The sequence below is a fragment of the Mirounga leonina genome, unplaced genomic scaffold, assembly GCF_011800145.1.
Source record: "Mirounga leonina isolate KUSES-001 unplaced genomic scaffold, KU_Mleo_1.0 Mir_173, whole genome shotgun sequence".
Classification (NCBI taxonomy): Eukaryota; Metazoa; Chordata; class Mammalia; order Carnivora; family Phocidae; genus Mirounga; species Mirounga leonina.
This window is the reverse complement of record NW_023270447.1, coordinates 87,507,592-87,533,544: the sequence shown is the minus strand read 5'-3', so window position 1 is coordinate 87,533,544 and position 25,953 is coordinate 87,507,592. Positions and strand designations below refer to the sequence as shown.

Here is a 25,953-nt window from a genome sequence, read left to right as displayed (position 1 = left end):
CGCGCCGGGGGGGCCCTGCCCCGGGCGCGCGGGAGCCGGAGCCCGAGCCGCGGCCGCGGCCGAGGGGGCGGGGCGGGGCCGAGGGGGCGGGGCCGAGGGGCGGGGCGGGCACGCCGGCCCCGCCCCCGGCGCCTTCCCCTCGCCGCACTTTAAAGCCTTCGCCTGCTTTTTCTTCTTCGCACAGAAGTCGCGCTCGGGCTGCCCGCGCGCTCGCAGCAGGAACCAGGCTCCAGGCGCTGGCGCCGGGGCCGCGGGAGGAGGCGAGTTCGCTCCCTGCGGCGGGCGCGGCCCGGGCGCCCCGGCCTCCTCGGCCCCGGAGAGCGGCGGCGGCGGCGGCCTCCCTGGCGCGGTAGGCAGCGCCGGGCACGGGAGACCGGGCGGGTGGGGGTCCGGACGGGAACGCGGCCCTCGGGGACCGAGTGGTGGGCGCGGGGCCGGGCGCTGGGGGCCTGGTGGGTGAGGGTCCCGCTGGGGACCCGCGAGGGGGCCGCGGGGAGCCCTTCTCTCGCCACAGGTCCTGGCCGAGGGGGCCAGGGCGCCGCCCAGAGCCGCTGCGGCTGCGGGCGCCTTGCGGGTCGCGGCGGCCCGGGGGTCCCACCTGCGGGGGCGAGGCAAGGCGGGGGTCCCGGCGGCCGCGACCACGGTCGCGCCCGGGGTTGAGCCTCGGCTGCCGCAGGCCCGGGAGGGGACCCCGGGCGCGCGGCGGCCCCCGCCGACTTCCAGGTGCCCCGGCGCCCCCGGCTCCGTTCCCGCGGCTGTCCCCGCGGCCGAGGCGGGGGCGCTGACCTGCCCCTCCCACACGGGGGCAGCGCGACCCTGCTCCGCGAAGTTAGTTTCGCTTTTCCCGCCGGTCGGGAGCCGGATCTGCAGTGTGGCCCTACTGGCCCCCTCGGGGCTCCCCTGCCCTGCTCGCCGCGCCTCCCCCGGGGAGTCCGCCGGGGCGACACCCCGGGCGGCGCCTCCCTCTCCGCCATCCCGGAGCCGCCGCAGCTTCTCCCGGCAACCAGGGGGGAGCCGAGTGTGTGTCAGCAGATCGATGGAAACAGAAAAACCAGAGCAGCCTGGGCCGGTCGGTGGCCCCGCGGGAAGGGTCAGCCCGCGGCCAGGGTGTGTGGGGACTTGGTAATTGTCCTGTCCGAGTTCAAGGCGAGGGCTCCTGGAATGCTCACTGGCCCCTGGCGCGCGGGCTTGCCCCGATGGGAGACTGCAAGTGAGTGTGTGAGTGAGTGTGCGGCTGGGTGTGAGGGGTCTGGCGACCGAGTGTCTGTGTGTCTCTGAGCCTGCCTGTGTGGGTGTGCCTGAGCGAGTCAGGGTGCTGCGTCTGTGTGTCTGTGTGAGATTACGTGTGCGTGCGGTGTGTGTTTCTGTGTCTGTGTGTGTCTCTGAGTGTTTCTGTGTGTCTGGGCATCAGTGAGTGCGTGCCTGGGGTGAGTGTGTGTGAGTGTGTATGGGGTGAGTGTGCATCTCTGCGAGTGTGTGTGTGTGCCTGGGGTGAGTGTGTGTGTGTGCCTGGGGTGAGTGTGCATCTCTGCGAGTGTGTGTGTCTGAGTGTGCACCCGGGGTGAGTGTATGTGTGTGTGTGTGTGCACCATCTAAGGTAACCTGGCCGTGGGGCTGCTGGTGACCGAGAGCTGCCGGTGACCGAGAGCTGCTTACCTTGACTTTCCTCGCTTGGTTCTTTCTCAGAAGTGGGCTGCTCAGACGGGTCGCCCTGCCGATGCTAGCTGGGGAGAACACAGGCTCCTTCTCCTTCCCTCTCCTCTTCTCTGAAAATGAACCGGGCGGATTGGGGGTGAGTTGGCAGGGGCTGCTTCCTGAGTGAGTAATATTTAATTAAACACTCCAGCCGGTAGCATCAGAAACTGGTCATGAGCTGAGTTTTAACAGGTGGTGATGGTAAGAAACGCCATCCCTGGTGACTGCAGATCGGTGTCCTTGGCAGAATTCTCTGCTGGCTGGGGCAGGACAGCGCGGGAGGGGGCCCAGAGCTTCATCCCTGGTTGCTGGGTGTGAGGACAGCAAGCATCCCTTCTCGGCCCTGTTCCTTTCTGATACTCCCCCTCTGGGTGGTGGAAAGTGCTAGATTTAAGCACGAGGGGCATAGACAGGCTTCCCTCTGCTGAGGCATCACGGAGCTGAGGGAAGCCCTGTCTTACTTACAGGGCATCTATGTAGGCCAAGCTTTCCCTTCCCAGCAGAGGCCCGGAGAGGGTGGCTGACTTGCACACAATGCAGAGCCAGGCCTGTGGACGGTCTCCAGAGCCCTGGCTGTTGCCCCAGGTTTCTGCCTCTGGTGCTGAGGTCATGGGCCAGGCACCTCACGTCCCCCCAGCTGTAAGGTGATGGACTGGATTAGATCATTTTAAGCACTTCTTGTTCTCTTACTGCTTTTCCTTCTGCAGAGAGGGCTTTACCCAGGAGAGAGAGTTTGCCAGTGGGGAGGTGTGGAATGGCCCAGTGCAATAACTTTATAAATCCTTTTCTTTCCCAGCCTGGCTACCACCAGGGAAGCAGAATCAACCACAGTGGTTCTGACAGTCACGAACCAAGCAGGGGCAGACCTGGCTTCAGGGAGGTCGGGGCTATGGGGAGATGGTGGGTTCTGGGGGTTGCGCGGCTCTTAGGAAGGAGTGGTCCCACCGGGGGCCCTGGGTGATGTCACTGTGTTGCTGGGGGGGACTGCATTCCTTGGGCTGCTCTAGCAAGGTTGAAACCACCCTCCAGTGGGCTCCTGGGGCTGCCTCCTGAAACACTCTGGGCCCCTGGGCAATCAGCTAGAGGTTTCCTTTCTCCCCTGGAGCCTGGGAACAGGATGGGGGGTGGGGAGGGTGAGCTGGTGGAGGTGAGTGCTGCCCCTGCTCACTGGGGACAACGGAGACTATGCTCCTCTGGCTGCGCCTGGTCCCCTTCTTGGACCTTCCCCCTCCTGGGGTGAGCAGAACCTTGCCCACTGATGCGTTTTCACATTTAGCAAAACCTCTGATTCTATAGTGTTGAGAATGTTGTCCAGGAATTTCACACCAGTTCTTTGCAAGAAATAGCTTATGGCTCATGGGCATAATCCGTTTATGTTTTGGTGCCTGAGGAGTTTGAGAACGAGGATCTTTATGAGACAAAAGCACAGGGCAGGTGTAGATGGGCCTCTGTCCGCCTCGGGATGCGTAAGCCTGTCCCTCCCCGACAAGCCTGACTGATGAAATCCACGCTTTTGTTTTGGACTTCCCACCTAGCGCTTTCCCTTTTCCCAGGTAGCTGATAGAGTGAGCCCCTCCTAATCTAAGAGTCAAAGTCCAGCTCATAGTCAGGTGCCAGGCTTCCCAGGAAGGTGTGCTTCCCAGGTGTGCGTGACGTTGTTGGATGGTGGTGGTGGTGGGGATAGTAGGAAATGTGCTGGTGCCAGGCTCTGATCGGAGTCCTTGAGACATTAACCCTTGTACTTTTCCTAAGAACCCGGGGCAGCGAGCAGGGTCTCCTTCCATCCCCCTCCTCCTGGGGCTGGAACGGCCAGCTACACGACTTGGCCAAAGTCTTGCTGCTACAGCCGGGGTGCAGAGCTGAACTCTGACCCTGATTTTGGTGCTTAAGCTCTCTTAATTAGCACAGTGTGCCCCCCTCTATCCCCTTGACCTTTTCTTCAAGAAGCACGTGCTAATTTTTTTAATGAAAAATGTCTATTATGACGGAAAATTGCACATATATAGCAGGGCTGGGAGAAGGGTATAGGGTTCCCCCACCGGCTTCGAGTGTCCACGCATATACACACCCTCGCGCTCACACACCGCTGTATACACGCACGCACGTGTCCGCACGCACGTGCACACACTCGTGCTGGACTCTTCTGAACCAAACCTCAGACGCGGCATCAGGTCATCTGTAAGTACTCGCTAAGCATTTAAGCGAAATCTCAAGCCTCAGAGAGGTAGACTGACGCCATGGGGGGCAGGGTGGGTTAAGCGCACTCTGCCTGGCTGGACTTGAGGGTCCCTCCCGGCTGTGGCAAGGGGAGGATGGCTCACTGGGACATCTGTCTTGCTGCCACCGCCACCATCCCCCCCAGAGTCTTCGGGAAGCTTCTTGCTTGTTTTGTGTTTTTAAAGTTCTGTTCGTTGCTCAACATTACAAATAAATGAGTCCGCTGGTCATGAGACAGACCACATCAAGAACAGACCTAGGCTCCCTGCGGGCCTCCCTTGGAGGTGGGGAGGAGGACCTGAAAGGCACAGCCCTGCTTTGCCCCTCATTAAGGCTGGGCCTTGGGTGGGCATGGGCATTCGCGATAGGGCCTGGGCGGCAGGGGATGTGGAAGTGGTTTGTAAACAAGCTCAAACCCAAGCTGAATCGTCTTGAAGTCCCCACAGTGCGGGTAACGGATGGAGGAACGTGTGGGCGCCTGCCACCCTCGGGAGGCGGTGGGTGATGTGGGCCCAAGACTCAGGGCATGTGGGACGTAAATGCCACGGCAGGGTTGGGGGTGGGGGGATCCAGGATCTACCTGGTGACAAGTCTTGACAGTTGCCCCAGCTGTGAAGAGCCCTTGCCAAACAGGCTGCTTGTGGCCACACAGCTCCTGGCTCTGCTTTCAGGCCTGCGATTATTAAAAGTGTTTCTTTGTGTTCTACTGTATCTGTTTCCCACTGGTTGGGCTGGAGGCTGGCGGCGCTTTCAAGGTGGAATCCACAGGTTGGGTAACTATTTGGACACGGGGTGTGAAGAACTGCAAATGTCTGGGAGCCTCCTGGCCAGTTTGGGGGTCTGAGTGGATGGTGACCCTAGAGAGAGGGCTGGGGGCCAGGGGCATGGAGGTGCCTTGAGCCTCTCCCAGGTAGAAATGGTCTGTGGATGTGTCCAGATGGCAGCTAGGCCAGGGGCTCTAGAGAGAAGCCTGGGCTGGAGACAGAAACTTTGGAACCTTCTTTCCAAGGGGGTCAGCAGAAGAGCATCGGGCATGAGATGAGGCGTGCCCGGGAATAGAACCCTGGTTCTGGCATTTTCATCTAGAACCGGGGGAGAGACCCTTGTACCTGAGGCCCTAGTGCTCCTGCGTGTTCCGCCTCTGACAGCGAGGGTATGTGGAGGGTCCCCACAGTGGTGCCGGGCTGCCCAAGAGCCACGTGGGAAGGCCTCTCTTGGGTTTGGGATTTCATACTTATCTCTCGTTTTACCGTAAAATGCCCGTGACATCACATTCCCCATTGTAGCCACCGCTGAGTGCGCCGCGGGGTGAAGCACATTCCCGCGGGGGTGTGGCCGCCACCACGTCCGTCTCCCGGGCTCTCTCCAGCCTGCAAAACTCGAACTCTGTCCCCATTAGACGCTGACTCCCCATTCTCCTCCTCCGGCACCTGGCACCCTCCATTCCGCTTCTGTCTCTATGGGGTTGACTCCTCTAGGTCCTTCAGATGCATGGAATCCTACGCATTGTCCTTCTGTGACTGGCTTCTCTCACCCTGAGTGATGTCCTCAGGTCCGTCCATGTCGTAGCCTTTGTTGGAACGTCCTTCCTTTTTAAAGCTGAATACTACTCCATTGTATGGAGCTACCACATTTTGCTTATCCGTTCATGTGTGGGTGAACACTTAGTCTCTTTTTATTGCACTCCCTGAGGGCACAGGTCCCGGGAGGGGCCTCGCTGAGGGCCTTTGGAGTGCTGGGGGGGAGAGTGCGGGTAAAGGGGGCGCTGATGCTGGGCTGCCTGGGGCCCCGCCCCTCCCTGATGCGACTGGCCCAGCCCCACAGGCTGCTGTCCCCTCCCGCTGGTCAGACATAAGGCGAGGCTGCCTGTGGGAGCTCACAGGGCCCAGGGAGCCTAGGTCGTGGGGTGGACCCCTTGGTCACTGAGCCCCCAGAGCTGCCCTCAGGGCAAGAGGATCAGCTCCTCCAGCGTCCTGCCTCCCACTCGCAGGTCAATACAACTGGTCTCCACTTCCTCACTTCCCTGGCACTTGTAGATCTTTCCAGGAGCTCCTGGATGTCACTGGCCCAACTGCGGATACTCACTGACCCTGCTGCTTTGGTGCCATCACCCCTCCCCCCTGCTTAGAGAATTCTCTACACCAGCCGCCGGGAGTCCTTCCCTCCCAGCACCCCCCTCTCTCCCCTGCTCCCCACTTCCCCCACCTCCCACCCCCATCCCCGTCCTTACAGCTCTCCCACCCACCCATCTCCTGATGTCCCTCATAGCCTCCGTCCCCTGCATCTATGTCTCACTGACCCCCAACCCTGCCCTCCCACCCCCACTAAACCTTTAAAACCTGAGTTCCACATGTCTCCCTGGCTCACATGGTGTTCCTGCGGCGGGCAGCCGGGCCTCCACCTTCCACCCAGAAACCCAGACACGCACTCCCCCGCTCGCAGCACCACGGGCAGGCTGGCCGGTGTCCTACTGGACTGTGGGCTGGGGGGTGGGCAGGGCCAGGCCACGTGGGTCTCGCTCATCCCTCTGTCCCCGGTGCTCAGCACACACAGAAGGCTCCTACTGGATACCTGTTGGACGGATGGGTGCGGGCAGGGCTGGTAGTGCTTCTGAGCAGGGCGCTTGGAGAGACGTGAATCCGGGCTCAGGGGCGGTGGCCCAGACCCAGGCTTTCCCTCAGAGCCTCCACCGCCCTGACGGCGCAGTGTGGCAGCCACTTTGTGGGGTGGCCGTGAGGTCTCGGGGGTGACGTGCTCTAGCGCTGGCCGCAGTGCCTGGTCCCGACATGTTGGAGGTGGTGGCGCTGTGCCCCCCACGGACCCGCCCGTCAGAGAACCCGACTGCCGAGTTTACAATTTGCAGACCAGAATTTCCCCCGTGACCCTGCGGGAGGTCCAGAAGTCCAAAATAAGTCTCCTCTCCTGAGCTATTTTTTGGACTGCTTGTTATTCATTCTCCCATTCACACATGTATTGAGCCCCTACAGTATGCAGCCAATCTGCTGGGCTGGGGATACAAAGGATGAAGATGGGGTGTCACTCTCAGAGACCTCTCTGTCTAGTGGGGGAGGCCGGCCCGTCTCCGGTGATGACCTTCCCAGGGTGTGGTGGACCCGAGGCTGACCGGGAGAGGGTGGGGGGAGGTAGGTGGGCATTCCAGGTGGGAGGATGGCAGGTGTGGGAGGTGAGTGTGGGCTGGCGTGTGGCCGGGTGGGGGCCCCGAGGACCCTGCGGGGCGGGGGGGCTGTGGAGGGGGCCGGGGCACAGGGTGCTCTGGGAGGGTGAGCTCTGATGTGGGTTCCTCAAGGCAGTGGCTGAGGGGCGACTTGGGTGACTGCACATTTGGGTCTGTCGTCTACCCTCTCGGCCATGGGTCCCTACAGCGGGAGGGCCTCCTCGTGGTGGACACAGGTTCCCACATCCCACACTAGTCACTAGTTTGCCCAGCACGCATTCACTATAAATAGCCAGGTTTTGACCAGAGAGAACATTCTGGGCACAGCAGAGCTGAAGTGGGGTGGGTGGGGGTGCTGGGAAGAACTCATTTTCCTGCAGGATGCCCCTCACCCTCCAGCCCAGATGGGGGAGATGGAGATGGATGGAGTGCTGGGGACCTGGGGGTAGGCAGATGGGCCGGGCTTAGGGGCCCTGGAAAGCCAAGGTGGATGGTTTGGGTGTAATGGAGGAAGAAGGGCATGCACAGAGCTCAGGTGGAGAAGACGCAGCTTTGAAGGGCTGGTCACAGAAATTCAGGCACCGTGCTGGGCTTGGAACCCAGTGGGTGACAACGGTTACCACCCGGAGGCTGATGGAGCCCGCTGTTCATATTGTCGGCAAGGCCTGGAGGGCGGTGCGGCCCCATTTTACAGACGGGAAGACAGACACTCAGGGCCACTGGGCCGTAAGGTGGGGAGCTGAGAGCCCAGGCCTGCAGCCTGGCTCCCGGGTCTACACCCTTACCCACCCAGCTCTGCCGCGAGGAAGGGTGAGAGCAGCAGAAATGAGTGGCCTGAGAGGCTAGAAGACCAGTTGTCACCGTGGCCTGATACACTGGACGCGAGGAGTCATTGAGAGTCAGAATGGGCCCCGGTTTGTGGGGATATGACCGCACCCCCAGCAGAAATGGGATTGGTGGCTCAGTGGAGAGGCCTCTTAACATGCTCTGTGTTACTGACTACTTTTTTTTTTTTTAAGATTTTATTTATTTATTTGACAGAGAGAGACACAGTGAGAGAGGGAACACAAGCAGGGGGAGTGGGAGAGGGAGAAGCAGGCTCCCTGCAGAGCAGGGAACCCGATGCGGGACTCGATCCCAGGACCCTGGGATCATGACCTGAGCTGAAGGCAGTCGCTTAACCAACTGAGCCACCCAGGCGCCCTACTTTTTTTATTTTAATTGAGGTGAATTCCATATAGCCTAAAAGGGGCCATTCTGAAGTGAACAGTCCAGTTGCATTTATTAGTACATTCACAATGCTGTGTGACCCCCTCTACCTGCTTCCCAACATTTTCGTCGCCCAAACGGAAACCTCGTACCCGCCTAGCAGTCACTCCGCGTGCCTCCTCCCCCAGCCCCTGGCAGCCACCGGGCTGCCTTCTGTCTCTATGGATTTGCCTATTCTGGACATTTCCTATAAATGGAATCATCCACTCTGGGACCTTTTGTGTCTGGCTTCTGGCTAATTACGTTTGGCATGGAAGATTGCAGTGTTTCCTGAATAGAAGCTGGATTTCCCTTCCTGGCTCACTTGGGGGCCACTTGGAGGCGGGGACAGCTCCGTTCAGACGGCTTGTCTGAAATGCTCGCCTTGAGCTGTAAGCACCTGCCTTCCTCCCCGTATCCATCACCGCCGAAGGCCCGGCCACTATCCTCCTGCTGATGGCCATCTTTTTCATTGTTTTAAACTTTTTCCTTTTAAAATGAACATCTCATGATGTCCACTCCCTTCTTGAGGCCCGTCAACAGCGATGCTGCTCTTAGGGAAAATTCCCAAACCCGTGACATGGCCTTCAGGGCATGACCTTGTCTCAGGCTCACTTGGTGTCGCCACCCCCCATCTGGATCAGCAATGCCACATGTGTCCCCACGTGGACTGGCTCTGTGGCTGGGGGTCAGTAACTCATGGAGCTTCTTCTCTCCCAGGCCACATTTGCTCTGTGTCCACCCTTGACTGGGTCAGCGGCACCCCGGCCGTTGACTCTTGGGGGCCCCCTCAGAGCCATGGTGCCATCACTGTGGATGGGGTGGGGGGACAGTTTGTAGAAAGGACACCGCTGGGTTGCTCCCCCGCACGGGAGAAGACCCGAGCTGTCACACCTCAGGCGATGTTGGCTCTTTCCTTGTCGGAACCCCCGACGACTTTTCCCCCGCCTTTTCTCACCCGTTCTCTGGCTAACGTTTCAGTGAGGCTGTCTTGACTCCTGTCTGCTCGGAGTCGGATTCTTTCAGAAACAGTGTGAGCATGATGAGATGCTTGCCGTGTGTCAGGCACTGTTCTTGCTGCTGTGGCTGGATTCCTAAGGCTTCAAACAACCCGAGGAGTCCGGTCTGACCTCCCCCTTTCCAGATGAGGGGAGTGAACTTCCGAGACGTTTTCTGAGTCGCTGGAGGGGACACGGCCGCGTGGATGTTAAAAGGCTGGCCTGATTCCACAGTCTGGGCTCTCTCGACTGTGACTGATGCACACATGGGGGTCATTTACCGCTGCTTATCGCCAGGCCTAACGCTGGAGGCGTGCGAAGCAGCCCGAGGCCCTCAGGAGTCTGATGGAGCAGGTGTGGGCAGGAAACGCCAGCTGACGGTCAGGTGTGCTGGGCAGGAGGGTCTGTGCTAGGCTGGCGGGCGGGGTCTCGTGGTGGGGGGGCAGGGAGGTAGAGTGACCCCAAGGAGGAGGGACTGGCCATTAGGAGGATCACGGGAAGGCTGCTATGTATCGGGGAGGCCTGGAATGCCAGGCATCGGGGTGGATAGGAGGTGTCCTTGCATCCCTTCCCTGCCCCATTCACCCCAAAAGCTATTCCTAAGAGGCAAGGATAAACTAGAAATTGTTGTCTCCATCTGCCTCCGCCTCCTTCATGGAACACATGGAACTCCTCTTAGGAGTCCAAATCAAGCCCCTAGTCCTTTTCCTGGACACGCTGGGGGCTCTCCCGGCAGACCATTCACCATCGGCAGTTTGGCTGCAGGGCTGACCAAGGCTGGGGTTTTTGGCTGGGATGGTGCTGCACCTGTGGACTGAACCTCTCCTGGGGTGAGAGAATGGGGAGGTTCTTTGAAGCTCCTGCACCTGCCAGAGCTAACTTCCCGCATTGGAAGGCCACACAGGCAATGGGCCACGTTGGTGGGATCTGCCTGCTAGGCTGATCCCAGGGAGCCTCATGGGATCCTGACATAAAACACAGGATTCAGAAGATGGCAGGGTGAGGGGCCCCGTGCCATGTTCTTGGGGCACCTACATGGATTTCTGGGGGAGAAGCCCCTGGACAGACCCAGAAGATCTGGGAATCAGAAGCCCTTTGCTTAATTACTCTGAAGTTGGGGGGCAGGGGGAGATCTGTGAGGGTTTTTCTTGTCCGAGGGTCTTTGCAATTTGGAAATTTTGAGAAGCTCTAATGAGAAAAGTCACCTTGCCTTTGTGAAGCTTGGAAGAATCATTCTAAGGGGCAACACCAGTGTGAAATATGTTTAATTATGTATAAATTATATATAAATGTCAGGGTCTCTTTGAGCCAGCTTTCATCGTGTTTGGAGAAATGTGGTGTTCAGAAAGATAGGTATTTTCCCCCTCTCCTTCCAGACCTATCCCGTTGGGCCAAATTTGAGCTGTTTTGTATTTTGTATGTTTTGTCCTCCTGCCCCCACCCCATACCCCCCAGGGTTCTAGCAAGCCTGTCTTCCTCACCACTGTGTCACCCTTGGGGGTGTCTAGACATCTCAGGATAAAGGGTTTTTGTGTTTTGTTTTTAAAGATTTTATTTATTTATTTGACAGAGAGAGACACAGCGAGAGAGGGAACACAAGCAGGGGGAGTGGGAGAGGGAGAAGCAGGCTTCCTACTGAGCAGGGAGCCCGATGCAGGGCTCGATCCCAGGACCCTGAGATCACGTCCCCAGCCGAAGGCAGACGCTTAACAACTGAGCCACCCAGGTGCCCCATGGGTTTTGTTTTGTTTTTAAATTCCTTCATCATTCAGCCAACATTCACTGAATGCCCGAGCTGTCCAGGCTGTCACGGTGCCTACACCGAGGGAGATGCCCAGACAGCACCAACCCAGGCAACCATGTCTGAGCCGAGTCCTAAACTGAGACCGGGTCCCCCCATCCTTCAGGTGGCTCACCACCCCTGAGGTTTTGCTTTTTGCTGTCTGTGTTTACGTGCATTTTTTTTTAAAAGATTTTATTTATTTATTTGAGAGAGAGAATGAGATAGAGAGAGAGCATGAGAGGGGGAAGGGTCAGAAAGAGAAGCAGACTCCTTGCTGAGCAGGGAGCCCGATGCGGGACTCGATCCCGGGACTCCAGGATCATGACCTGAGCCGAAGGCAGTCGCTGAACCAACTGAGCCACCCAGGCGCCCTACGTGCATTTTTTAAATGGAAAACTTGGAGCACGTGCAGGTGCAGAGACTGGCCTCATGAGCCCCACATGTCCATGACCCAGCGCAATGGTACCACTGTTCATGTGTCTCTTTACTGTGCACGGGACACCCTCCTGTCTGGAAAGGTCCTGCTCAGGGGATAACATTGAAGCCCCAGAAAAGGCCAGACGGGGCTCTCGTGCCTTGGATGCCACATCCCCTGGGCCCTGGTTTCATGCAGAGCCTGGGCTGCCATGCCAGAATGGGAAGATGCGTCATTTGAACCAGAGCAGTCTGACTTTGATCTTTTTTTTTGAGGGGAGTAGGGTTCTGTGCGAGACTTAACTTTTGGGGAAAATTGAAATGAAAATAAGTTTGGGGGCCCCTGTCCTAGAAGCAGATTAGGGGCTGGTCTTCTATCTCCTTCTGTTGCCTTTGCCCTTCCCCCAAAACATTTTGGTGAACCGGCAGGAGTAGATCAAGGTCAATGTGGGGCCAGGCAGGATGGTCCTGCCCCGACTTGCTGGGTGTTGGGCACGAGATGTGACTTGATGCGCCACGTTTTGGGTGTCAGGGATGTGGCCTCTGTTTTCTTTCCGGGAAGGTGGGTTTGGAGTCATGGGGAACCAGATAAAAGAGCTGTGTTCAGGCGAAGTAGAAAGATGGAGCTGGCTTTCGCTGCCTGAGCCAGAGAATAAGCAAACACTGAGATACAGGAGCCCTTGTGATGGCCAAGTTTTTTCCTTGGTGTCCTTGTTCCCCCTGCGTTTTTAAAAAGACAAAGCAGGTAGAGCCCAACTTTTCTGGGTACTATAGTGGGATGCTGTCTCTTCAAGGCTCGGAGTGTATACAGTAGGAGCTAATGCAGGATTCTTTTTTTTTTTTTTTTTAATTTTATTTATTTATTTGAGAGAGAGAGAATGAGAGACAGAGAGCATGAGAGGGAGGAAGGTCAGAGGGAGAAGCAGACTCCCTGCCGAGCAGGGAGCCCGATGCGGGACTCGATCCCGGGACTCCAGGATCATGACCTGAGCCGAAGGCAGTCGCCCAACCAACTGAGCCACCCAGGCGCCCCATAATGCAGGATTCTTATTGAGGTAAAATTCACATGCCGTGCAGTTCACCCATTGTAAATGTCCACTCTGATGATTTTTAGTGACTGTATAGTTGGGCAGCCAGCAGCCCAGCCTTGAATTCATTTCTCGCTACCCAGCGCGCTCTGCAGGTGGGAACTGGGGTCCGGGGGGGCAGGGGGGGCGGGGTTGCAGTTTCTAGTCTTGTGAGCACCGGTAGCAATAGAGGTGGGACCGTTTTGGAGGTTTCTTGGGTAAGCAGCTCATGAGCTGCATTTTGTGAGGATCGGAGAGTCTCGCACTTTGTCATCTCCCTGACCGGCACAGTCCTGGAAAGCACCTGTTAAAGGCTGCCCAGGCAGAATTTGGGGCTGTTCGGAGGATACAAAGGGGAGGCGACCAGCAGTAGTGCATGCTGATTGCCCAAAGCCGGGCCAAGGCTGTGTATGTGTTTCCCCAGTGGACTGTGCACACTGACCACCTTTTCCTCCTGGGTTTAGACCAGTTTGCTTACTGTTTATTGAGCACTTACTATGTGTCAGTCACCATGCTTGGCACTTTCCATGCGTTAACTTATGTACTGCTCCCAAGAGCCCTGTTAAGTGGAGTTGATTATGCCCATTTTACAGATGGGAAAACTGAGGCCCAAAAAAGTCAAATAACTTGCCTGGGATCACACAGCCAGAAGTCAGAAGTCAGACTGGATGCAGACCCCGTCTGTGCTCTGAATCACTGCCCCACGAGGCCTCTGAGCATGTAGAGGCCCACGATCTAGTGGAATGGGGAGTGGGGTCAAAAGGCAGGAGCTATTGGGTCACCACACCGTGTTAAATTATGTGATTTGGGTGTGCCTGGGGTGCTCCGGAGGGATGAGACTTTTCTGGAGGAGAGAAGCCTTAGCCAGGCAAAGGAGAGGGCGCAGCAGGGGTGCCCAGGTATAGGAGGTGCCAGAGCACAGACTGGGTGAGAACTGGTTCCTGTCGGCCTGTCCCTGCTGCGTCTCGCTAGTCAGCCCTTAGCAGATGCTCAGCGGAGGCTGAATGAAGATGGGTTATTGGAGAGGCAAGAAACTGTAGATCCTGAATCTTGTGTTTTCCCCGTCAGGAGTGACCAAGACAACTTGAAAATGCCCTCAAATGCTCACTTGACATTTTCAACATCTCTGCTGGGCTGTGAGTAGATCTGGCTGTGTCCACTGAATCCTACCTCCCCTGCCCCCTCAAATAAACAAAACAAGTTGGCCAGCTGGGAGAATTGGGGGGGGCTTCCGGTTCTGCAAGCAGCCGTCCTGGAATCCCCGCTGAAGGGCCCACACCCCAGCATCTTGACCCCCACCACCCACTTTCTGCACGCCCAGGGCGGTGAGAGGCAAGAGTGAGGTTTTCTTTTGGTTCATAAGCAAAAGGAGAGGGAAGAAATTAGGGAAGTGAGGGCAGGACCCCGGACACTTGCTTCTGCTTGTTGTCTAGTAAGTCATGAAGGAATTTCAGACCATTGCTATCTCATCCCCAAGCTGCCCTAGGCCAGACTGGGATGGAGGTCTTCTTACATCGTCTTGTTTTTCTCCAAGAAAAATCAGCCCACAGAATCAGACTTTAATTACCTTCCCAAGGGACACTTCCTGTGGATATTTCTAGTGACAAGTGGCTGAGGTCATGCTCCTACATAAAATTAGGGTTTTAAACTGGGTCACAAACTCAGATGCCCCCAGGGGCCGGGAAGGAGGCGCAAACGAAGCACCCGCTCCCGAGCCCGAGCCCGAGCCCGGTGGAAGGCTATAGGGAGGGAGGAGGACTGTGGCAAAGCAGAGTGCGTGTGTCCTGGGTCAGGGAGTGGCCTCTCCTACCCAGGGCAGTGGAGTCCAGTGCACTGTAGTGTCCGTTTCTTTGTCCCCCTAAGAGAAGCCAGGAATCCAGGCAGTTTTTTTGTTTGTTTGTTTTTAATGTAGGCAAATAACTTAATGGTTGTTTGTTTGTTGTTGTTTTTTTTTTGAGACAGAGAGAGAGAGAGAACACAAGAGGGGGTAGGGTGAGAGGGAGAAGCAGACTCCCCACCGAGCAGGGAGCCCAATGCGGGACTCGATCCCAGGACTCCGGGATCATGACCTGAGCCAAAGGCAGTCGCTTAACCAACTGAGGCACCCAGGCACCCGGGTTTTTGTTTTTTAAAGAAACAACACAGAATACAATGTCTGAGCCCTCCCTGTACAGTGAGGAAGACAAGGCCAAGGAGCCCAGTGGGTCACGGAGCTTTGGGGCTCAGGAATCTGGGACTGGACCTGCGGGCGTCTGGCCTGGTCCCTCTCCACCTCCCCAGGCTGCCTCCTGGGTAAGGCAGCAGGGCTGGAAATCAAGTCAGCCAATTTCACTGCAGCAAGAGGGACAGAACCCGGAGGGACAGAGCCCTACAGCCGTCCTCCACCCACCGTAGCTCCTGATGAAAGGCACCTACGGCAGAGTCCCCACACATTGCTGCCTGTTGGCCGCCAGACCCAAAGCACGTCACCTAGATCGTCTCTTGTGATCCTGACAGTGCTTCTGGTAGGTTCTGTTGCCCCCATGTTACAGATGAGGAAACTGAGACCCGCAGGGGTTCAGCTCACTGGATGCAGTGGGATCTGATTCCTGAGCCAGGGCTTCTCATCGCCGAGTTTCACAAAGTGTAAGGAGCGCATTTCACCCTCGACCTGGTGCGAGCCGACGCGCCCTCGTGTTCGGCCGCGGCCAGGGCATCACCTGCAGTGTGGGGGACATCGGGCCACCCGCTCCCCTCCTGGACGGGAACCTCGAGAGCACGGGCGGGACCGCGGCGCTGCTCACAAGCTTGCTGACTAATTCCCTTTGCAAACGGTTCAGTTTCACATGCTTGAGTTTCCAGTAACTACGTGGGTGGATTTGTTTCATTTAAGGGGAAAACAAAACAAAACAAAACATGGAGGGGGTTTTCTTTCCCAAGAAGAGGACTCGCCAATTATGGGTTTAGTGCGTGCGGCTCTGGGCATCCCGGTGCGGTTCCACCGCCCGCGGGGCCTCTTGGCAGGCGGACTACGAAGGAGAAATTGCTTAGTCACGTACAAGCAGGGACCAGGTGCGGCAGGTCAGAGAGGTGCAGCGGCCCCGATGCTCTTCCCCACTCAGCCCTCTGGGCAGGGGGCGGGGGGTCGGTGCCAGGTGGGACAGCTGGCCTCACCCACCGTGGGGCACCCCCCCGGGGGACCTGGCCTGGGAAGGAGACACTCCCCAGCAGGCCCGGCCGCCTGCTTCAGGTGAGTTGGAGAGGGTGGTATGCCCAGGCACGTTAGAGGCCGTCCCCAGGGGACACAGGAGGGGTGGGCGTGGGTGGGCGTGGGTGTGTCTCCCCGCACAGGCGTGACCAGATAGTATTAGTATGCTGGTTTGCTGAGGGCACCGGCCGTGCAGGGCAGACATTTGTGTCGGCCTTGGGCAGGATCCTGGGGTCTCAGCTGTGCCAGGCGTGACCCCTTCAGCTGCTGGAGGGTGAGGGGGTGAAGGTTGTGGCAAAGGGGCTGATAGATGGAGGGGGTATTGGGGGTTCGGGGCAGTTGCTGTTTACCAAGAGATCAGGGACTGTTTGGGTTGGAGCCCATATGCGTCCCATGGCCTCAGGACACCAACGCAGCCCCGTGTGATGTCTCTGGTTCACGGGTTTCGCCTCTGGAGGAAGCCACCTTGGGAAGCCGTGTAGAGTCTGGGTGTGGGGGCTGGAGCAGTTACGAGCCTGGCTTGGGAGTCAGGTGGAGGTGGCTGGAGTCCTGCTCGGCTACCTGCGTCTGTGATCGGGGCCTCAGTTTCCTATCTGTGAAACGGGGGTGTAAGAGTACCCCATGGATGGAGTGTGTTGACATGGGTGAACTTAGGTGCTGTCCTTCCCATAACCGGGATTCAAGGCCTGAGGTGGGGTGCCTTCCTGCTCCAAGGGAACATGCCTCGGAATTTATGATCTTTAGTGCTGGCCTTTGAGAACTTGCTTGGTGTGCTTTCTGGAAGGGAAGAGGGCAAATAATACAGTTAACTCTCAAACAATATCCTGTTAGGCAGAGGGTCATGAAGGCAATGAGAGGTGAGCAAGTTCTAGAGTACTTAGCTGGGATTCAGAGTTTACTCTCAGCAGGCAAATCCAGGAAGGCTTCCTGGAGGAGGCGATGTTAAAGCTGAGCCTTAGGATGTGTAAGAACTGGAGAGGGAGAAGGAAGGGAAGAAGGGAAGAGATCTGTCACTGGCGGAAGAGGCTGTCCGTATCCCACACCACCAGGAGCGCAGATGGTGCCCAGTGTGTAGTAAGTGCTTAATAAATACTCTCAAGATCAAGGGCTCCGGTATTTCTAGTTTAGGTATTTGGGAACCTATTTTTATAGTTCTCTTTTTAATAGATGTGGAAACTCAGGCTCCAAGAGGCCAGGTAATTTGTCTGGGATCCAGACTGGAAGCTAGAATCAAAACTCATGGCCTTCCCAGGGCGAGGGCTGAGGGGTGGAGGGTCTGCGTGTGTGTGTGTACATGGGAGGGGGATCTTCACATCACCAGGTGGGAAAAGACCGTTTCAAAGCCACATGTAACTGATTTCCTGTGGCAGGGGAGCCCCTGCAGTTCCACAGGCTTCTTGAATGGGTGCCTTTTATTCTTCATCGACCCTCCCTTCATCCCACACGTTGGCCAAAGGCCTCTGTGTGCCGGGCTCTGTTCTGCCCTGGTTGCTGAGTGGGGCATGCGGACGGCAAACACAGACACGGGCCGGGACCGAAGGGGAGTCCTGCCCCTGTGTCCTTGCCCTCGTTGGGTTTTTAAGCCCATGCTATTCTGGAACTTTCCAGTACCCTGGGGGCCTGCCCTGGAGAGCCCAGGCTGGGTGAGACGGGGTGACTGGGCGTCCCCCAGGAGCCAGGGGAAGCGGGGTGGCTGGGCTCGGCCCCTGACAGCCAGGTGGGGACCACAGGAAGCCCGTGCACTCACTCCCTTTCCGGGCAGGTTGGGGAGACGTGGCGTTTGTTCTGGGAAGCTGTGGCGTGGGGAGGGATGGCGTTTCCTGTGGTCTGCTGGGGGAGGGGCTGTGGGCCTGGGCTGCCGGCGGGCGAGGGGCGAAGGTGGGCGAGGGCACTGGGGCCACGGCCGCCGTGCAGAGCGGGGGGCTCCGCCACCCCCCTCTGGTTGCTCTCCGGCTGCCCGGCCCTCCAGGTTGCCGCAGGGGTGGGGGGCGACAGGGGTGGGAACGAGGACAGGGTCCTGCCCCCGTGGCCCACGGGGCGCCCCTGCCACGCACCTTCCAACCTCCGCTCTCAGGCTCCCTGTGCCCTGGGAAGACCATGAGGTTGGATGCTGGCTTCTGACCTGGAACCTTTTTGAGTCTCACGTTCTGCATCTGTAAAAACTCACCTTGCAGAGTCGCCGCAGGGGCTCCACGAAGCTCGTGGGGTGGCTGCCCCGTGGACAGTTGTCTGCTTCATTCAGAGAATTGTTCCCTGGCGCGTGCGCCATCCGGGGGGCTCACCCCGTTCCGTGCAGGCTGGGGACGCAGCCGGACGAGGCAGGCGCCTGCCCCGGAGGATTTGCCGTCTGTGGTGGGGACGGCCACTTGAGCTGTAATTACAACACGGTGTGACTGGTGCAGGGAGAGCTAATAGGAGGGCCCCCTGGCCCAGGAACCCAGCCTTGGGGAGGGTCGTCCTGTGGCAAGCCCTAAGGAGTAGGTAAGGACGGAGAGGTGGGAGCCGGGGGGCAGCGTGGGGAGCCCAGGAACACCACGCGGGCTGCAGGTCGGTGTGTGGACCTGGCGGGCTGGCCAGAAAGGAGGCGGACGGAGGCCGGGCCTCGTGTTGTTCACCTTGCCCGTGGAACACGCCCCCCGCCCCTACCAGATGGGGGCTTCACCTCACACGCTACCCCCCATCTGGGGCCTTGAAGTGCAAGGACAGGAGGAGAGGTCAGCAGGAGGGATGAAGAGAGTCCCGGGGGCCCTCCTGCTCCACCCCCTCCCTGGGACCCCACTGAATTGAGTTGAGGAGGAGGCGGAGACCGTCTTGGGTCAGAGGCTGCGTGAAGCCGCCTGGCCTGCAGGGCTCATGTGGAGTGGGGAAATGGGGCAGAGGGGGAATTGGATTGGGGCGCCAGGGTGTGATGGGTTTCGTGTGGCTCTGAGGTGTGGGATCCTTCCAGTCCCAGGTGTGGCTGGTGTGGTTTCGGTGGGGGAGTGATGTGCATAGGGCCCCCTCTCGAAGGGTGGGGCTTCAATATCACTGCCCAGCCTGGTGGTTAGAGACAGGTTAGCCCATTTTGAGAGAGCTCCGGAGTCCATACCCACTGGTCCTGTGGTTGCTTGAACTGCTGGCCTTGGGTGGGAAGCCTGTCCCCAAGCCTCCAGCCCCAGACTTCCTGGGAGGACCCTGGCTGGGTCTGGCCCTGGGCTGGCCACCTGCCTGCCTGCTCCTGGGGTCAGAGGCAGGACACTCTCCTTTTCCAAAACGTGGAGGGGAATCTGGACTTTCAGTCCCCCTGGGTCAAATGACTTCTCTTGTGACAGCCAGACTCACCTGCTCAGGACAGGGCCAGAGCCCCCTGCCAGGGATCCCAGATGTCCAGGCTGGTGTCTCTTTCTCGCTGTTTCTGGGCACCTCCCACCCCCCACTTTGGTTTCTTTTGGCCTCCCTCTTTGATTTTCACAGCAGAAACTCCTTCTGCAAATATTTACTGAGCACCCGCCATGTGCCAGCCATTGTTTTAGACCCGAGGGTGATAATCAACCATTGTTGTCTCTGGGGCGAGGGCCGCCCTCTGTGTGGCGGGAGCATCTCTATCTTGTGGGTCTACTTGCAACACCTCCACCCCCCACCCCCGCTGGGCTTTAAGCTCCTCTCACCTGTCCTCCCCATTGCCCTTTACAGATGTGGGTATCCCTGCTCCCTTGTCTAGCAGGTCTTGGAAGGTCCTAGAGAGCCAGGAGACCCCTTTGCATCTTGTTGTTCCAGAGCACTCGATTGATGGGGCATCTTGTACCCAGTGGGTTTGCCTGGTGTTCCCAATTTATTCCTTGACCCTCGGAGGAAGCATGTACCCACCCCCTTCCACTTTGCGAGTATTTCAGGCAGTGGAGCAGGAGAAATGGCTCACCCCACGTCACTGAGGGGGCTGGTGATAGGGAGCTGGGGCTGGTCTCCATGCTCAGTGCCCATCCTGGGGGCTTGTGAGGAAGCCGGGAGGCACTGCACCGTGGGGTCTTGAGAGGTGTGGTGGGAGTCACTGAAACTCCCCCCAGGGCAGACACCTTGGTCCTAGCACCGTGGCTGGGACGCCACGAGGGCTCAGTGGGAACTTGTCGAATGAATAAATGAACGAGCTAGCTGACCTTTTCACCAACAACTGAGAAGTCAGCGTCTTTAATCCAAACAGCTCATATTCCGAGGTTGCCTGTGGCTGTCTGTCTGTCTCCGTGAGGGCAGGGGCTCTGTCTACCTCGTTTGGCAGCCCGGGTGCCTGAGACAGTGCCTGGCACATGCAGGACTGAATGGGCCGATTGTTTTTCAGACTTGGCTTGATCCCGGCTGTGGGGCTGACCACACCCCCAGGCGGCTGCCCCCCACTCCAGCTGATCATGACCTTCCTTTTGAAGGTGCCCTGGAGGATGGGCTCTGTGTCTCTTATTTCTTTGGGGGCGGATTTTTCATTTATGTCGCTGGTGGTTTTGAGGCCATACCTGCTCTCGTGGCTGGTTGAGGTGGGATGGAATTATGGGATGCTCTGCTCATGAAAGGCTGGTGTGACTGGGAGGGGTCACCCCCCCAGGCTCCAACAGAAGACCCTCTCCCCCTTTAAAACAGGCATCTTCTCCTCTGCTCCGTTCACATCTCGGACTCCCTGAGTCTCTGACCCACTCCTGAGGCCAAGGCAAGGGACACACTTTGGCTGAACAAGGCATCAGTGTGCCTACAGGTGCTGGAAACAGCCCTGTCCCCCTTGGAACCTTCTCCTCTGACCCCCCACCCCCACACTTGACAAAAGCCCTTAAACCTTTCTAGTTCAGTCTGTGGAGGCATCCCAGGTGGTTTGCATTCCTAGGGCTTAGCCAATGCTCTAAGCATGTGTGTGGTGGAATTTCCAAATATCCTGGATGGCACAGGGTGTCCTCCAAGCCCCAGCGGGGGGAGAGAGCAGACCCCGTGTGACTTTTGCATGCATGCCCTGACCTCTGGCCATCGCCTTGGTACCTGCCGGGGAGGTGTCTGGGCAGCTCGGCTCTGCAGACCTTTGGGGAACACTTACTATTCGGCCAAACGTGGGTAGGAGGGCTGCTGGAGCCGTGAGGAGCCGTGAGGGAGGCAGTACTATGGCAGCTTAGTACTATGTACTAAGTACAGCTTAGTACTGTACTTGATCACCTCTGAGACCCACAGAGAGGAAGGGTCACCTTTTTTTTTTTTTAATAAGCTGCCGACGGTCACCGGACCCTGCCGTGGACTCCAGGACCAGCCTGATCTGGGTGATGTTAACCGTGAGTCATCCTGAGTCATGAGAGACAGGATGGGGGCACGGGACTGGCCAGAGGCACGGTCGGGTTCAAGGGGGAGGTTCGTTCAGCTGCAGTGGGTAACCCGGGTGGCAGTTCCGGGCAGAGTGGGGCCGGGGAGTGAACGACAGCAACAGCGAGGTCTGTGCCCGCCGGGTGTGGTCACAGCTGGGCTCTGCAGCCTCCAGCCCAATCACAGAGCAGCCACGAGGTGTCTGTTGTGCAGGACAGGGCCATCCTGGGTGCCGCATACCTGGGAATAGCGGTGGGTAGGGGCTTTGAGCTCCCATCCTATGCGGGAGGGATGCGGTAGCTCTTTAGTAATGACCCAGATCCCTGGGACTTAGTCCCTGGTGCCTGAGCTCCTTCTTTGCCTTGGACCCGTCTCTGTGGCTTCCCTTTCAGGAGCACTTGGTACGAACCAGGCACCGGGACGCGTGTGCGCCGACATCGCCTAACCCTGGAACCTTACCCCTGTGACACAGATAGAGTTCTTGGCCTCGTTTTGCAGATGGGGAAACGGAGGACCAGAACATCTCAGGTCCTCGCTGGGGAAGGGGCAGAGCTGGGATTTGAACCCATCTCTGATGTTCACAGGTTTTCCATAGATTTGCGTTGGTTTTTCCTCCCCAGTTCGAATGGTGACCTGACCAAGTCCTGACTGATGGTTGAATGAGAGCAGGTGTCTATGACTGAGGCCCAGGGTGACGAGTGTTCCTCAAAGCTGTATGAGAAATGGTGTAATTCTTGGGGAGAGGTGTGCTTACAGGGTCCTGGGCCAACATTCTGGGGAGGCCAGGACCACCTCTGGTTCCACCAAGGCTGAAAACTGGCAGAATATTCCAGAGGGCCAGGAGAACCAGAGCAAGGTGGCAGGTCGTTGTGCTGTGGTCAGCCCTGCTCTCGCCACTCCGATGGTCAGCAGGAGGTGGAGGTGCAGCTGTGGGGACCCCTGTGATGGGCGGGGAGTGCCGTGTTGGACCATCAGACACCTCCAGCCCCCCCACCCCAGCCCCCTTTCCTTTGTCGTCTGACTGCGTCAAACGTCTGGGCTTGCAGGGAGGTTCCTGAATGGGCCTTGGAAATAGGTCACTCCCTTCCCGTGCTGCCGGCACTGACCCCCATGTGACCTTCCCCGTGGTGACAGTGTCTGGCTGTCCCTCTTTGATGCTGTCTGTGGAGGGGCTGCGAATGTCTGGGGGCAAGGTGCCCCGCCCTACCCCACCCCACCCCTGCTCTGGCCTCCGAGGACCTCACCACCTCAGCAGCCCCTCCTCCCCTCTGCCATACTGGAAAGGGGAAATCCACACTCCTGACCCTCTGTCTGAGCATCCGACCTTTTCCTCTCCATGAAGTGCCCCGGCTGGGCTGGCGGCTCTGACCGTCTGGATGGAACAGACCAGTTCCTGCTGGGCTGGAGCTGACAGGGATGGGCGGCTCCACCAGGCCCCTCTCTGGCCCTCCAGCCCCTCTGCCTAGTGCTCAGCAGTGGACGTTCCTTCCAAAAAATCACTGGGGTTTTTCCATTTCACCCCCTGGCTGGCTTGGGGAGCCATCCCTCAGGGCCTGCAGGCGGAGATCACGGTGAATCTTGGAAGATGCTTCCACGTAGCCCGGGTGCCAAGGATGACCCCAAAGGTCCCTGCTCGACGTCTCCTGATGCCCAGAAGGCAGTGCTGGGCTGCGTTGCCCCCTCACCTGGGCCTGGGGCCCTGTCTGCCATGGAGGGCTTAACTTGGGCTTAATTTTTAGTCTTGGGATCCAGATGTGCACAAAGCAGAGAACGGAGAACACCAGACCCATCTCCCTTTGAGGAGGTGGTCTCTTTCTCACAGCTGGCTGCCTGCATCTTTGGGCGCCTAGGGCCCCGCTGGGCGGATTCTGGGCAAGTGGCCTTTGCAGATCCGGCCTCCATGAGACAAGGCTGTGTCCACACCACCGACGCTCCCGCTGGGCGTCCAGTGGGTGAGGAGTCAGGGTCTGCTGCGATGCTCACAGATGGGGGTGCCGTGCAGTGCGGGGCCTCGGAGCCGTGGGCTGTGGGCCTCCTCCCTTCCTTCCTCCCTGTGGCTGGTGGGAAGTTCGGGGGGAACTTTTCTGCAGGAAGGAGAACCAGGATACAGACCCCAGGGCAGGGGGTCACGTGCAGGCTCGATGCGCACCAGCCGGGGGTGGGGCACCTGAAATCCAGCTCCAGAATCCCTGGTTGCTCCATTCAGGGACAATTCCTGGGGGTTTTCTCTGTTTCTTTTTCCTACATTTTTTAGGGCATAGCTTTTATGCGTGCCAAAGCAGGGGACCAAATCCCGGTGGATAATCACGCCTTCATGCTTCTCTTAGCAAGTTGCAAGTTGATGTGTTCGATGCAGCTGGGATGGGCTTGGGTGGGCAGCACTTCGTTCTTTTCACCGTGTGGACCCACTGCGGGCGCGGGGCCGGCACACAGTGGGGCTGTGCATTCCCTCACGGCAACGAATTGTGTCCCGATTAGCTGTGGTCACATTTGCTGCCCTCCTCTGTGGCGGGTTCCACCGCCGTCCCATTGCTCACCGCGTAGTAGGTCCTCAGGGAGGTCTTGGTGGGGAACGTGGGTTGTGTTCGGTGCTGTTTGCACGTGCCTTGCCGTCCTCTGGTGTCTCTGGGCCCAGCCTCAGAAGGGTCCGCTTGGAAGGGCTTGGGTCCTGGACACTGTGTCCCCGACAGGGAGGCCAGACGGGTGGGGATGGGGCAAAGTTAAGACAAAGGCCTGGTTGTGCCCTCGGAGAAAACCCAAACCTGGTTTCCCTGAGGCTGGAACAGCCAGCGCCCGGCTGCCGTGTTCCCATAAAGGGAACTTTGTGTGTGGCTCCTGGCGGGAGGAGGAGGTGGCCAGCCCCTCCCAGCACCCAGCCTCCCCCCCCTCCCCCCGGGAACGGGTGTGACCGCCTGGAAGGCACAGCCCACTGTGATGATAACTCCTGCGATCCTTGACCTCTCTGAGCCGACACTGGCCAGACGGTCGCGTTTGGGACAATCGGCCTGTTCTCCCAGTGTCATGGGGCCAGCATTGTCGGATCCAGACCAGACACATTCCTTCTTGGAAACCCGAGTGGGTGGGGGCGGTAGGGGCGAGGCTGGGGTGGGAGGTGCCCTGTGAGCGGGTCTGTGCCAGGCGGGCAGTGGGGGGCGGTGGGGGGCTGCGGGAGTTCCGTCTGGAAGCCCAGCCACCTTCCAGCTGCTGCCCCTGAATGGAGGGCTTGTGTGGATCCTTGAAGTCGGGACCCCAGGGCTCAGCATATGGCAACTGACGGAGCCTGCTTCTGCTCCTGCTGCTGACTCGGGGTTTTCCAGGAAAGAACAGCGGGTGCAGGCTGAGGAAAGGGGCCAAGATTGTCTCCTGCTGCCTGGGCACTTGCCTGCCCTGCACACTAGGGATGGTTTGGGCTCTTTAGAGGTGAGCTCTTGCCATGTTTGGAGACTGGGTTCTCAAGGAATGAGGGGGCTGGAAGGCAAGTGGGGGCAGGGAAGCTGCAGATCCGTTGGGGGAAGGTTCCAGAGCCGATAGGGGACAGGGAGGGGGATGCCTGACTCCACCTTCCGGGAGGCGGTCCGTGTAGGTGGCATTTCTGTGGAGCTTGGCAATGTGGAAGGTGGCACCATAGAATGGAAGGAGCTGCTCACTCATTCTACAGGTATTCATTGAGCACCTGCTGTGTACCAGGCCCCGGAACATAGAGGTGAACAAGACACCTGCCCTTATGAAGCAAGTGTTCTCACTGGGAAACAGGTCTTAAGCAGATAACCAAGAATGTCATCGGAAGGTGCTGTGGGGAAGAGCTGAGTGGGGTACAAGGACAGGAGTGCTGGGGGCAGAGAACGTTTGCCATGTAAAGTAGAGTAGCTGGGGGGCACCTGGGTGGCTCAGTCATTAAAGCATCTGCCTTCGGCTCAGGTCATGATCCCAGGGTCCTGGGATCGAGCCCCACATTGGGCTCCCTGCTCAGTGGGAAGCCTGCTTCTCCCTCTCCCACTCCCCCTGCTTGTGTTCCTGTTCTCGCTATCTCTCTTTCTGTCAAATAAATAAATAAAATCTTAAAAAAAAAAAAAAGTAGCGTAGCTGGGAAAGGCCTCTGTGATGAGGCGACCTTCCAGTGGAGGTCTGGTGGAAGTGAGGGTATGGCCACCCGGGTACTCAGGCCCAGTGCACCTGGTACCATGCAGAGGGCTTGGGATGTGCAAAGGCCCAGAGGTAGGGGCTTGGCATGTGCCAGGAACAGCCAGAAGGCCAAGGAGGCAGGACAGAATGTGGAAGGGGAGAGGGGGTGCAGGAGGCTGGGCTGTGAGGTCCTACGGACCACTATGAGACACCTGCCTTTCAGCGGGGGGATCCACTGGAGAGTCTGGGCAGAGGAGGCTGGTGTTAAGGCCCAGGAGGGGACAGTGAGGTGGTAGGATGGCTGGGTTCTGGATGGATTGAGGGTAGGCCTGACGGGGTTTGCTCCTGGACAGGCTTGGATTTCTGCCCACCAGAAATTTTGTATATAACATGTCCATGGATAAGGTGCGCTCCTGTGAGGCCAGGTTGTTCCTTCCTCCTTCAGCTGACATTTATCTGGCACCTGCTGTGTGCCAAGCTCTGGACTGGGTGCTAGAGCAGCCTGGTCCCTGCTTCAAGGAGGGGAAGACAGGAAAGAACACCAGCCACAGTATCTCTCCCTGGAGCAAGCCAACCAACGGGCAGGGCTTGGGTGCTCAGCACATGTTCGAGAAACCGGTTAATGAATGGAAAGAACACACAGGTACTGAGAGGCACAGAGTAGGGGAGGAGGTCAGAAGGCTTTCCAGAGGGAACCTGAGTCTGGTTTCAAAGTCTCCGTGAAAAGAAGCCTGGTAACCCCA

At 58.3% G+C, this 25,953-nt stretch overlaps 1 protein-coding gene across 2 annotated transcripts in view; it reads left to right on the top strand.

Annotated features, from left to right (window-relative positions):
* Positions 1 to 721: 721 nt before the first annotated feature.
* SPSB1 (splA/ryanodine receptor domain and SOCS box containing 1) overlaps positions 722 to 25,953 on the top strand; it is a 71,309-nt gene continuing 46,077 nt past the window's right edge. Inside the window, exons 1-2 of one of the 2 annotated variants that reach the window (XM_035019860.1) lie at positions 722 to 1,210; positions 1,687 to 1,792. The gene's annotated coding sequence lies outside the window, so the exon portion shown is untranslated. Of the gene's footprint in view, positions 1,211 to 1,524; positions 1,793 to 25,953 lie in introns of those variants that run through there. The other variant, XM_035019859.1, reaches the window with a different exon arrangement.